The sequence below is a fragment of the Periplaneta americana genome, chromosome 2 (assembly GCF_040183065.1).
Source record: "Periplaneta americana isolate PAMFEO1 chromosome 2, P.americana_PAMFEO1_priV1, whole genome shotgun sequence".
Lineage (NCBI taxonomy): Eukaryota > Metazoa > Arthropoda > Insecta > Blattodea > Blattidae > Periplaneta > Periplaneta americana.
In genome coordinates, this window is record NC_091118.1 from 91,005,106 (window position 1) to 91,017,140 (window position 12,035).

At 34.9% G+C, this 12,035-nt stretch overlaps 1 protein-coding gene across 3 annotated transcripts in view; it reads right to left on the reverse strand.

Annotated features, from left to right (window-relative positions):
* LOC138694417 (facilitated trehalose transporter Tret1-like) overlaps positions 1 to 12,035 on the reverse strand; it is an 83,372-nt gene that overhangs the window by 16,922 nt on the left and 54,415 nt on the right. Inside the window, exon 1 of one of the 3 annotated variants that reach the window (XM_069818113.1) lies at positions 9,604 to 9,697. The exons of 1 other annotated variant lie outside the window; for it this stretch is intronic. The gene's annotated coding sequence lies outside the window, so the exon portion shown is untranslated. Of the gene's footprint in view, positions 1 to 38; positions 1,355 to 9,603; positions 9,698 to 12,035 lie in introns of those variants that run through there. One more of the 3 variants, XM_069818114.1, reaches the window with a different exon arrangement.

A 12,035-nucleotide genomic window follows, 5' to 3' on the forward strand; every position in this document is an offset into this window, starting at 1 on the left:
CCTCTGAAGAGACCGTTTTGAAAATGACAATAGATTACCTAGAAGCAGTTCCATAGTTGACATTGTTCAATGTTCATTCCAGAAGGAACTAGGCTAACTACAGCTCTTATACCACTTCCACTGGAAAGTCCAATGTTCGTTTTTCTTTCCTTTCTTCGAACCATTCTTTTTACTCTGCAATAAAGAAATTCCTTAATTTAAATAAGATTGTGAAGTATACATGTCTAAAATATTCAAATTGTCATTCAGCAGCGTTAACTATCCGTATATTTTTTATATGTTGACCTCAAAATGGGGTATAATGTAACTCTGTTAGCCCTACACTAAGCCCCACGGTACCACTGTCCATATCCTTTGAGGTTAATAGACTCAAATAAAGGCAGATCATTTTTATACAACGTTTATCCGGAGAGAGAGAGAGAGAGAGAGAGAGTCGGAACAAATCAAGTATATTTTACGAGATATTGACTATACAGTGTAATGATAAAAAATTACTTTACTTACCACAAAAGACGTAGTACTCGATCACGTGGACAGTAGACCGGGAAGTGCATCCAGAATACGATGCTTTGAAAATGTAACGACTGCCGACCAAACCATGTGTAGAAACCAATGACGTTATATAATTACCTAAACGCACAAACGAGCGATGCTATGCTGTAAAAATTGAATCCGTTCGCGCATTTTCATCATTGTGGCAAGTGTGGCATTTAGCAGTTGGTTGTGATAGGAGTATCCAGTGTGTATTCGATGAATGTATTATAATAATGCATTCTTGTGAGGCTTATAACTGCACAAATCCCTTCAGGAAAGGTCCAGCATCACTTTTGAACCTAAATACCGATATTTAAATATATCTGATAGTTTAACGCTCAGTTAATTCAGACACTAAATAGCACTTCCATGTAGATTGAATTACTCTATCAGCGTGTGGTAAGACAAATTAACATTAAAACTATTTCGGCGAACATATTTTTTTAAATATGATTACAATGCGTGTAATTTATAGCTTGACCCTAAAAAGGCATTACTACTGTTGCAATGAATGTCACCCATTAAAAGAGAGAGTTTTATTAGAACAAGTTATCACAAACTCTATTCTGAACATTTCACAGAAGATTGGTTCTGGAAAGCACATGCAAAGAAAAAAAATAGATGATGCAGTTCCATCTGTTTTTAATTTTCCAAAACATCGAATGCGGGTAGGTCCATTGTTCAAACAAGATAAATTCTTCCTTAACTTGAACTTTATCATTTAAAAGTATATTTGGTAGCATTTCTTTTTTCCATGGTATAATATTATTTTGTAGGTATAAAAACTCCATATGAGGATTCTGAATAGAAGTACTGAAGGCGCAGAGCCAGATATTGTAACAGTTATTGCGAACTGTTCACACGTCTCTGATACTGTTACTTCGCAACACAATCATACGCTCAGTCTCAAGAAAAGATTTAGATTAATGGAAGGTGAGTTACAGAGAAAGAATGAACATATTAGTAGTTTGAAAAAAAGAAAATCTGGCTTGTAAGAGAAAATATGACAGATATGCAGTTAAAATACATAGCTTAAAAAGCTTCATTAAAGAAGTAAAGGAAAAAAAAGCTGATTAACGAAAATTTGCATGACATTGTAAACAGAAATTTTTTAGGTCTGATGCTTTATAATAATGAGATCTACAATATTCCACAATAATAATAATAATAATAATAATAATAATAATAATAATAATAATAATAATAATTTGATTAGTAGCAGTCAACAAATAATGTTTTGATTTTTTTTAGGGCAGATAGTAAACCATGTCCTCTGATTGAGGATCTGGCTGATATGTACAGTATATATTGATTCGATGCTGAAACTGATCAGAAAGGGGAAAAGGAATCATATTTTCGTTGGGCTTTACTTTGTTCATGGTTTCATTTTTCTATTATTTTATTTGTATTACTGGCGGTGTGGAAGAGAAGGTCTAATGACCTTAACTACACTAGAATAAATAAATAATAACAAATAAATATATAGGCTACATTAAAAAACCGTTTACAACTGTTTTAAATTGAATTAACGCTGACAGGCATTTCGCTAAGGAGTTCATCAATTCATGTAAGTGACGTTAATGAAAGATTCATCTTAGATTAGTAAAGACAATTCGTTTTGGTTGTCTATAGTTAAGTTCTGAGATTTTCAAATATGTAATAATCAGTTTAATTAAAATAGAAGCAGAAAAGAAAACCCGTACACCGCCGGGTGCTTTCAGCTAATAATAATAATAATAATAATAATAATAATAATAATAATAATAATAATAGTCTCATTTTCATATTACACTTCATTACAACTTATAGTACCCAACCTACTTATAAATAATAGACTATATTCATTTTCATGCTACATATTATTTTAGCTTATAATATATAACCTGTTAATAAATAAAATAAATTATTTAATTTTCATACTACACATTATCGTCGTGCATGACAGACGTTATGTTCAGTTCATTTTGTCGAGTTTGGCGGAGTTCGATATTCGACGATGATCGCTCTACAGGAGGCCATATTATGAAAATATTTACTGTCCCCCTCTCCCAACCTTTCATTATTTAAACCGCCTAAGAATTTGAGCACATATCTTGCGATTAGTTTCTCATCTAAAAAGTCAATGTGGCTATTTATGTATATATTTATGTATGTACTCTATACAAATCTACAGGTTTTGACCGATATTTGCCAAAGTTTTCACATTTAACCTTCATAATACGGAGAAGAACATAGGCTACATTAAAATTTGACAGATGGACATTAAATTATGGAAAACAATTAAAATTAGAAAGAAATACGGTATGTATGATATTAAAATGCTCTATTCTACAATCTATTGTCTTTTATCAACGTCATCCAGTCACCTCTTCTTCCGTTGTAAAAGCGGCCATATTGTTATTGAAATATTAAATTAATTAACATTAAATTAAAACTACTTAAATTAGGGACGATCTATTGATTGAATGTATAATGTGGCAATAATACACAACATAATATGGCATAAAACACATTTTTGTTTAATTTTTACAAATTCAAAATCGAACATAATAGACAGCAAATATGAAAGCATTCATAACACGTAAATTCAAGAGCTTCAATACATAGCTCTCCGTAGCGTTGTGGTAAGGTGAATGAATTTAGTGCAGGGGGACTCAGGTTCTAACAAGTGCTCAACTCATTTCTTTTTAATATTTTGATAATTTATTTATATTATTTTAGATACGTTATTTTATTTTAACCCGCCATAAAAAGAGTTTTACTACATAAATAATATTTCCGTAGTATTTTATTTATGTTGTCTCAAACAAAGGTACCATAAAATTATGTGAATCTACGTACATATGCTCACTGAAAATAACACTATATTAATTCTAAAATATATGTTTCTCACATTATTGTTGTTCATGTCCGAAAATGTGTTATTGCTAAATTATAACTATATTATCATGTCGTGAATGTACAGTAGTGTGTTAGGCCTACTGGAAATAACAATCAGTTAATTTTTAAAATAAGCTTCTCTCAAAATATTATTCTTCTAGTTCAAAAATGATTTATTGCGAGATTATACTGTAGGCTGTACATAAAGTAACAATAAAATAATTACTCAAATCTGCTTTACAGGGAGCTTTACCTGAAAGACTAGATTTGCACAATAACATAATTAATATACAACATTATTTTAGATACGTTATTTTACTTAAACCGATATAAAGGGGGGTTTTACTACATAAATTACATATCCGTAGTATTTTATTTATGCTCTCTCAAACTAAGTTACCATAAAATTATGTGAATGTACTGTACATACGTAAGTTCACTGAAAATAACGGTTTATTAATGCTAATATATATGTCTTTCAAAATATTGTTGTTCATGTCTGAATATGTGTTACTGCTAAATTATATCTATATTATCGTGTCGTGAATGTACAGTAGTATGTATGTTAAGCCTACTGGAAATAACAATCTGTTAATTTTTAAAATAAACTTCTCTCAAAATATTATTCTTCAAGTCCAAAAATGTTTAATTCCGAGATTATACTGTAGGGCCTGTTCTGTGCATAAAAAAATAACATAATTAATATACAGTATTATGTACGAGTATTTGTAAGACGTAATTTTTCAAGTCATATTTAAGAAACCGGGTATGACATAAGCAGGCTTAAAGCGGACAAGGGGTATAAAATTCTCCAATTCTATTAGCCTATATATATATTTTTATTTACATATGCATTCTTTGATACGAGCGATAAAGAGGTAAATTGAAACTCACCATGAGACTCCAAGGGGTTCAGATTGGAAACAAGAGATTTCTCTATTTATCGTCAACTGTCTTTAAACGTCAAGCTAAAGTTCACGTAGACAGGGAATAACACTAAATTTGTGTCAGCACAGTTTTAGATCAATGTAGAACATTGAGTCTATGCTACACGGATGTAAAGGGACCGAGGGCAAGTTTTGTTTAGCTAAACTACAAGACAAAGCTAATAAAAAACAAAAACAGAAATGTGCATGATGACATCTTTTCTTTTCGGTGCTTGAGTTTCAGCTGTTTTAAATTATGTTAATCTTGGCAGGTGTTTTGGCTAAGAAAGTCATTAATTTATGTTAGTGACACTATGTAAAGATTCATCTTCAGGGACGAGGAAAGCTTAGTAAAGACAATAATTCGGTTTGCTTTTCTATAGTTGAGTTGCCGAGATCTCCTTAAGTCTGAAGCAAAAAGGAAAACCCGAGCAATGTCGACTCTTAGTATGGAATAAGGCGAAGTGTAAACTTTTGGTTTCCTCGCCCATGTTTGAACTTTGCACTATATTTTTTTGGTTATTTTACAACGCTGTATCAACATCTCAGGTTATTTAACTTCTGAATGAAATGAAGGTGATAATGCCGGTGAAATTAGTCCGGGGTCCAGTACCGAAAGTTACCCACCATTTGCTCGTATTGGCTTGAGAGAAAACCCCGGAAGAATCCTCAGCCAGGTAACTTGTCCCGACCGGGATTCGAACCCGGACCACCTGGTTCCGCGATCAGACGCGCTAACCGTTACTCCACGGGGTGGACTGCACGATAGTAGTCGGCGCTATGAACACACACTTTTCTATATATTTATTTCATTCACTTATGAACTTTTAGTCTTATTAATAACAACAAAAATTACCTGTACTCATTACTATGCGTAACTTCGCAAGAATCTGCCTGACATCCTTATGCATAAAGGCGCAGGAGGGGAGAAATTAAGGAGAATGGCACCGAACACCATTCATTCATTATTAAGGGAGGGGAAAATTTGAACAAACGCTAAGCGAACTTCGGTTCTACATGGACTCGGCAAACATGAACCGAACATACTGTAAGATATCTTAATGGTTTCTAACGAATTCGGTTATTTTAGTATACGTGCTTCACGTCTTCTAAGTATTGTTGGATCCTATAGAATAGGTCGATGTTTGTAATACCTTGATATCCACTCTCATATTAGAATATTGCACGAAACTAGTAGAAAATATTAGAAATTATGAGTGTGAAACAGGGAATTCGAAGTGAAACTAATGACAACTGGTAACTGAAATTTATTTATACGGTATGTATGTGGATCAGGATAACAAGAAAGAAAGCGAATAATAAGATAACCTGATATACGACAAAAGATTAATGTAAGGCAGACCTGCAGAACTGTAGCTCCTCAGAGCGACTGCTTTACTACCACACCTTACCCCACCCACCTTTTCTACCAGTGCGGTCATACGTTCTAGTTACGCTCGGCTCCATCAACATTCATTCTCGCGGCGGCATGTATACAATACTCTATCAAGAATTAAAAATGAACAGATAATAAAATCCTTAGGAACATATCTTTAGAAAATAAGAGAAAAATGAATGAGGGAAATAAATAAGTTAAGACATGTGAAATAAATTAAAAAATGCATGTGTGCATATAATGCAAGTAGATCTACCTATGTATATATCGTCCTGTTACTATTAAAGCCGATTAAGTCCACTTTTTGTGTAAAATAAGTTTACAGTCTCCGACTTCCTTTCCGTGCTCTGTATTCTACTAAAATGAATTAAGTCCGAAATGTTGCATGCAAGAAATAAACCAATTACTTTATTTGAAGAATTTATTATAATTTTTCGTGCATTAATAAAGTTTTAAGTCCTGTTTTTACAAAACTTGCATTACTGGTCTTAACTGGGTTTACTAGTAGTAGGAAGATAAATGAATTGTGCGTTGATAAGTGAATGATAGGCCTAGATATATGACCGGATGTCAATGCTGTCATTCAACATTGTAACGCACTCCAGCTATATTATATATATATATATATATATATATATATATATATATATATATATATATATAGGGTAATTCCGGGTTAGATGGCCATAGAACTTAGAACAGGGTAACCGATTGGAAAAGAAATACGAAACAAATCAAATACGTTCCTTCTAGGTTATATTTCTCCACTACAGTGCCTCAGGGCGCATAGAATTCACTGATGTAATAAAAAAATACGTTTGAAATATAATAGGCCACTGGCCATCTCAGCCAACATGTTTGGGTGAGACGGCCATAGGATATAGGGATAGATGGCCACCATTATTTTTAAGTAAATTCATAACAATTTTTTGTAAAACAATTAGGTTATATGCACTGGACACATAAATATAGTGTCTAAGTGCATAATTATGATTGTTTGAAATTTTGCAACAACTTTATTTTTTGTTTTTTTTCCTCTTTTAGTGAATTTTCCTTAAAACAACACAGAAATAAATTGAAACGCTTATGAACACATTATAATAATAATCCGAGGCACGACAGCCCATGAAGGACCATGATCGACCAGCCGGCTGCTGGCCTCACGTCCACATGTCGAAGCAGAGGTGGACGATCATCCAACCAAATGGCGGTATCGTGTGATTAGCCCGATGATCCCCCCAGCCGTTACAGCAGGCTTTCTTAACCGGATTTCGCTACCTATCGTAGTTACCCAAGTGCATCACAATGCTGGGTGGGCACCGGTCCCATACACTGGCTCAAATTTCATGAGATAATTTCTTCCCCCATGAGGACTTGAACCAGCGCGAATTCCGTAACGCGAGTCCTAGGCAGGATGCCTTAGACCACGACGCTGGACCTTATGAACATGTCAATGAAACAAAATCCTGAAAGGTCAAAGTAACAGTATCTTTTCCAGTTGGTTTCCGGGATAGGAAGTGTTGTCTCACAAGCAAACATTCTGATGGGAGCAGATAAAAAAGTTATTTTTTTTCTTCCGCCATATTAATAATGTCAAAAGAAGTGCTTATACAAATTTTGGCCACTCGACCGTAATTACCAGGCCATCCAGAAAGTGATTTTCCCCGGGGCCGTTTACAGAAAAAAACACAATTACATGGAAATATTTATTGAAACAGATACAGCAATTGTTGCGCTAATTATCAACGTATCTCCCACTGGAATTGAGACATTTGTCATACCATGGGATCAATTTTTGTACCATTGTGTCGTAGAAGTCAGCTTCCTGGGATCGAAACCAGCGTTGGACAGCCGCCTGCACCTCTCTACCGATCCCATGATATGACAGATGTCTCATTCCAGTGTGGAATGTGTTGAAAAAAAATAGCTCAACAATTGCTGTGTCTGTGCCAATAAATTTTTTGAATTAAATTGTGTTTTCTTTCTGTTAACGACCCCTGGCGAACTTTTTTTACGGCCCTCGTAATTGCGGTCAAGTGGCCAAAATTTGTATAAGCACTTCTTTTGACGTTATTAACATGGTGAAAAAATATAACTTTTTTATCTGCTCCCATCAGAATGCTTGCTTGTCAGCCAGTCAGAGAATATTGACAAGTTCTTCAGCAAAAATGTAAGCGAGACTATAGACACCGGTCCCTGTAAGGGAAAATCCATGTTCCTGCATATTTAATATGGCGAACAAACCTACATCCATTGTCATTGCCTATGTGTCACTTGGTCCCATTGCACCCTTTGTAGAACTGTCTGTTTTAACTCTACTTTCCAGGGCTTTTATTGGAATATGAAGTGTAATGAAGGCTTGACGTACAGAATTGCCATATTTAATGACTTCAAAAGCACGGTATAAGTCATCTTCATTCCAAAGACACGTTTGCTGCCGGGCTTTGCTTTATATTTTATCGGAATCTAGAAATAACGATACTTTTAACATAATAATACTCCTCAATTGTAGGCCATCTATCCCGGAAAAATGCTGGCCATCTCTCCTTTTTATACGGGAGAGATGGCCATACCGCGTAATAAAAACTGGCAGCAGTGAAGAGAAGAAATACAGTTAAGATAGAATGTTTAAAGATGTTTCCAGCAAATTTCCTCACAAAATGCAGTATTTCTCTATTGTTATTTCAGAAGGTGAAAAATTATTGCTTGCTCACAGACTCACGAACGGCTACAAAACGCGGAAATAATAACCTTACGTTTTCGCAGGTGCAACAATCACTTCGTTTAATTAACATCTGGCGGCAAACCGATTTTCATTGGAAACAGTTGATTAGAATAAAAATAAGAGCGGTTGGTCGTCTCACCCGCATGGCTATCTCCCCCGGAATTACCATATATATATATATATATATATATATATATATATATATATATATATATATACAATACGCATACTACAATTTAAGGAGAACTGGAACATAGCAAAATCTAAACCCGTGAAGAAATACTACCTCCAAAGGAAATGGGAATATGTTGATTTTGTTGTTAAAGAAGACGAAAGAATTGCTTGTTTACTGTGTCCCATCCAATTTATTTCTACTCGTCATTTTAATATTAAGTCACATTTCAACAAAACCCATATTAAGAATTATGGAATGCACAAATTTTCAGGTAAGTTCATTATTACGAACTGTATATTGATTATTTATTTACATGCTGTTAAATTAAGGTCGTCATTCGTTGTGTCCATTTTGAATTGAAATTAACAGTCACTTTCAAGGTTCATTACTTAAATGCTATAAATTTATATTTCCGTAGGTGATGATAGGAGGAAAGTTTTCGAAAATCTAAAGCAGGTTAAGTGCAAAGAAATCTCAAAGAAACTACCGACAGGAAATGTACGAGTAGCATAATTGTAAACCTTGAAACGAGATAAGGCTTTATAAATATAATGAATTTATTACAATCCTTTTCGAAAATTACAGTGCCATCACAGGCAGAGACTGTAAACAACTCTACGCGGAAGTCGATCATCCCCTATAGAAGTAGAGTGAGGCTGACGTCATATTTCCCCTACTTACGGGCTCTGCAGTCCTGATGTAAGGGATGAAATCATTACTTCGAACGAAACAATGAAGGTGGTAGATTCACTTCCTACGTAATAAGCGAGACGGAGCATTCCGGGGAAGCATCTTGATTTGGTGTCAGAATTGTAAGAGAATGAATGGAAACGTGGAAAACATTATAAAAGAATTATACAAGAATATCTGTGAAGCAATGAGTAACTAGGAATTGGATGTTTGAATTATATGTAGGATTAAATAATAATATTACCACTAGTAAAATAGCTATGTGATTTTGACGTACCCGTTTGATGTAGATATTATGGTTGCAGCCTACGCCTTCAGTTACAGACACTTGTACACTAACAACCTTTGTCATTGAACTACCTTAATAAGAATGTATTGAATCTACGCACAGGGCAAGTTTGGTGACTTCGAGTGACAACGAATTTATCTATTGTCAATGGCCTCGAAGTTACAGTCATGCTATTGAATCTGTCCTATCTGCCAGACCTTGTATTAAAGAACGTTATTCTGGGCTGCGTAGAGGGAAGAATATAATTATGATATAGTGTTATGTAAAAAAAAAACTTGGAAACTTATACACTAGGAAACAAGAAAATATGCATGCAAATATGTAGTAAAAACTATTCAAATATGCACTAAAAATTAAAATAATATATATGCAGTAAAAATACACTTGAAGCTTAGTTAGTTTAATAATAATAATAATAATAATAATAATAATAATAATAATGGTAATAATAACAACAATATGATATATTATGAAAAAATGTACAATAATTATATTTTGTCAACAAGTAATCATTTTTATAAAGTCCATTTTTTCTTTTTCTTTTTAATGTTCCAGTGCTAATTGTACATAAATATTTGAATTCATATCATTTTAACTCTAAAATTTTCTTATACTTCCTTCGCCTTTATCCGTAGAACTTTTAACTTAATTTCTTTTTCCAATGCGGATATGTTGCAGACTGCATTGGCGATCTTCTAGTAAGGCGCAAGATACGCGTAGACAGTAAAAAATAAAATGGTAATGTACATTTTATCGAAATGTGTGCCCACTTAAACGTTCCACGTTAAATAATGTATGGATGCACAGACGAAAAGATGGTTAGGTTTATAGGTCAATAAATAAATGGATATCTCTGATTGAGGTTCTGGCTGATACGTACATCTTTTATCACTCAGTAGGCTTACATCTTCCTGGATGATATATGTCGAGGAAGAACAATTATTTGTATACGTCTGACGTCTGGTTAGTAGGGTAATAGATAGCTAGTCGGCGATATATGCAACGGAGTGGAAGGAACTTGCCTCTGTAACGCATTATCTCCTGCCTTAGTTGCCTCATGGATTATGATGTGGAGAGACAAAGAGACAATGTACTTTTGGAGGCCTTGAAAATGTCTACTGTGTAAAATATGACAGCACTGATATCGCTCAGTTGCTAGAATATCATTAAACCAAACACCACTCTCAAGATCCTGAAAAGTGATGACTTTGGAACGCTTTCAGATGGAAGTACAATCTCCAAACTCTTTTGCATATCATTCAATTCTTCCAGTACCTGGTGACTGTTACAGATATGGACATTTCGCAGCCAACAAAGAGACATTTCTGCCTCAATTTTGCGTCCATTAGATAGTGAATATACGGAAGATTCTGACGACCAGAAGAAGGTCATTCCGAAAAGTACAGGGATGATGGCAGCGAGAATGCACAGCCCAATATAATATAAGGAACGAAGGCACAACTGTATACATGTAGAGGATGCCGATAGTTCCGGAGATATCCATGTATGTGTCCAGTTCCCCTCTGAGATTGATTTCAGCTATCTCCTCATTGTAGAGTAGAATGATAACTGTTATGGCACCCATTGTGAGTCCCAGAATGAATCTTGCAGTGTAAAGAAGCGCCAACTGCAGAAAAATTAAACACATGTAAATAGGATGAAGAATGTGTAGAAAGGGAAAAAATTATCTCCGGCACCGGGTTTTCAGGTCTGCGTACTGACGCTTTTTCTACTACGCCAGGCCGGAAACTAGTTCCGATGCCAGATTGTTAAATTCTACGTCTCTGTTCGCTTTTGGTGGCCTACCCTGATGTACTGTGTCAGAGAACATGTGACAGTGGCACAATATACAGAGGTGCACTCATTATGAGTGACTAAGTAGCCGGTGTCCGACGGAACAAGGCATCGTCTTGAATCACAAAGTGATTACTTACGCTTATCATATTACTATGTTGTACCGAAGTACATATCATATTTCAATGCAGGAATTCTGCATTACCATATGGTGAACAATGGGTAGAACTGAGAAAAATTCTCTCCGATACCGAGACTCGAACCCGGGTTTTCAGCTCTACGTGCTGATGCTCCCACTGTCGCAGGTTGTTTTTGCAGGCATAATGATATTTTCAACTGTCTGAAGACAGGTTTGAACTTCATAAACGACACCATAAGGCACCATTCTAAGCCAGAAGATAATGGGGTAGGGTGGCTAGTCTTTTTCCTTGTGTTTCCTTATTATTAATGTATGTATCTTTTCCTTGCTACGTTTATAAAGTTCTTTGCTTCCCGTCTCCGCTAGCTCCCTACGCAGCTTCAGACAACACAATATACGTATTCAAACCTCTCGCACGCCCAACAGGTCAAACATAATTAGACTCCAATTGGATGGCGCAGATCTCCATCCCCGCCTCTAGAACTCT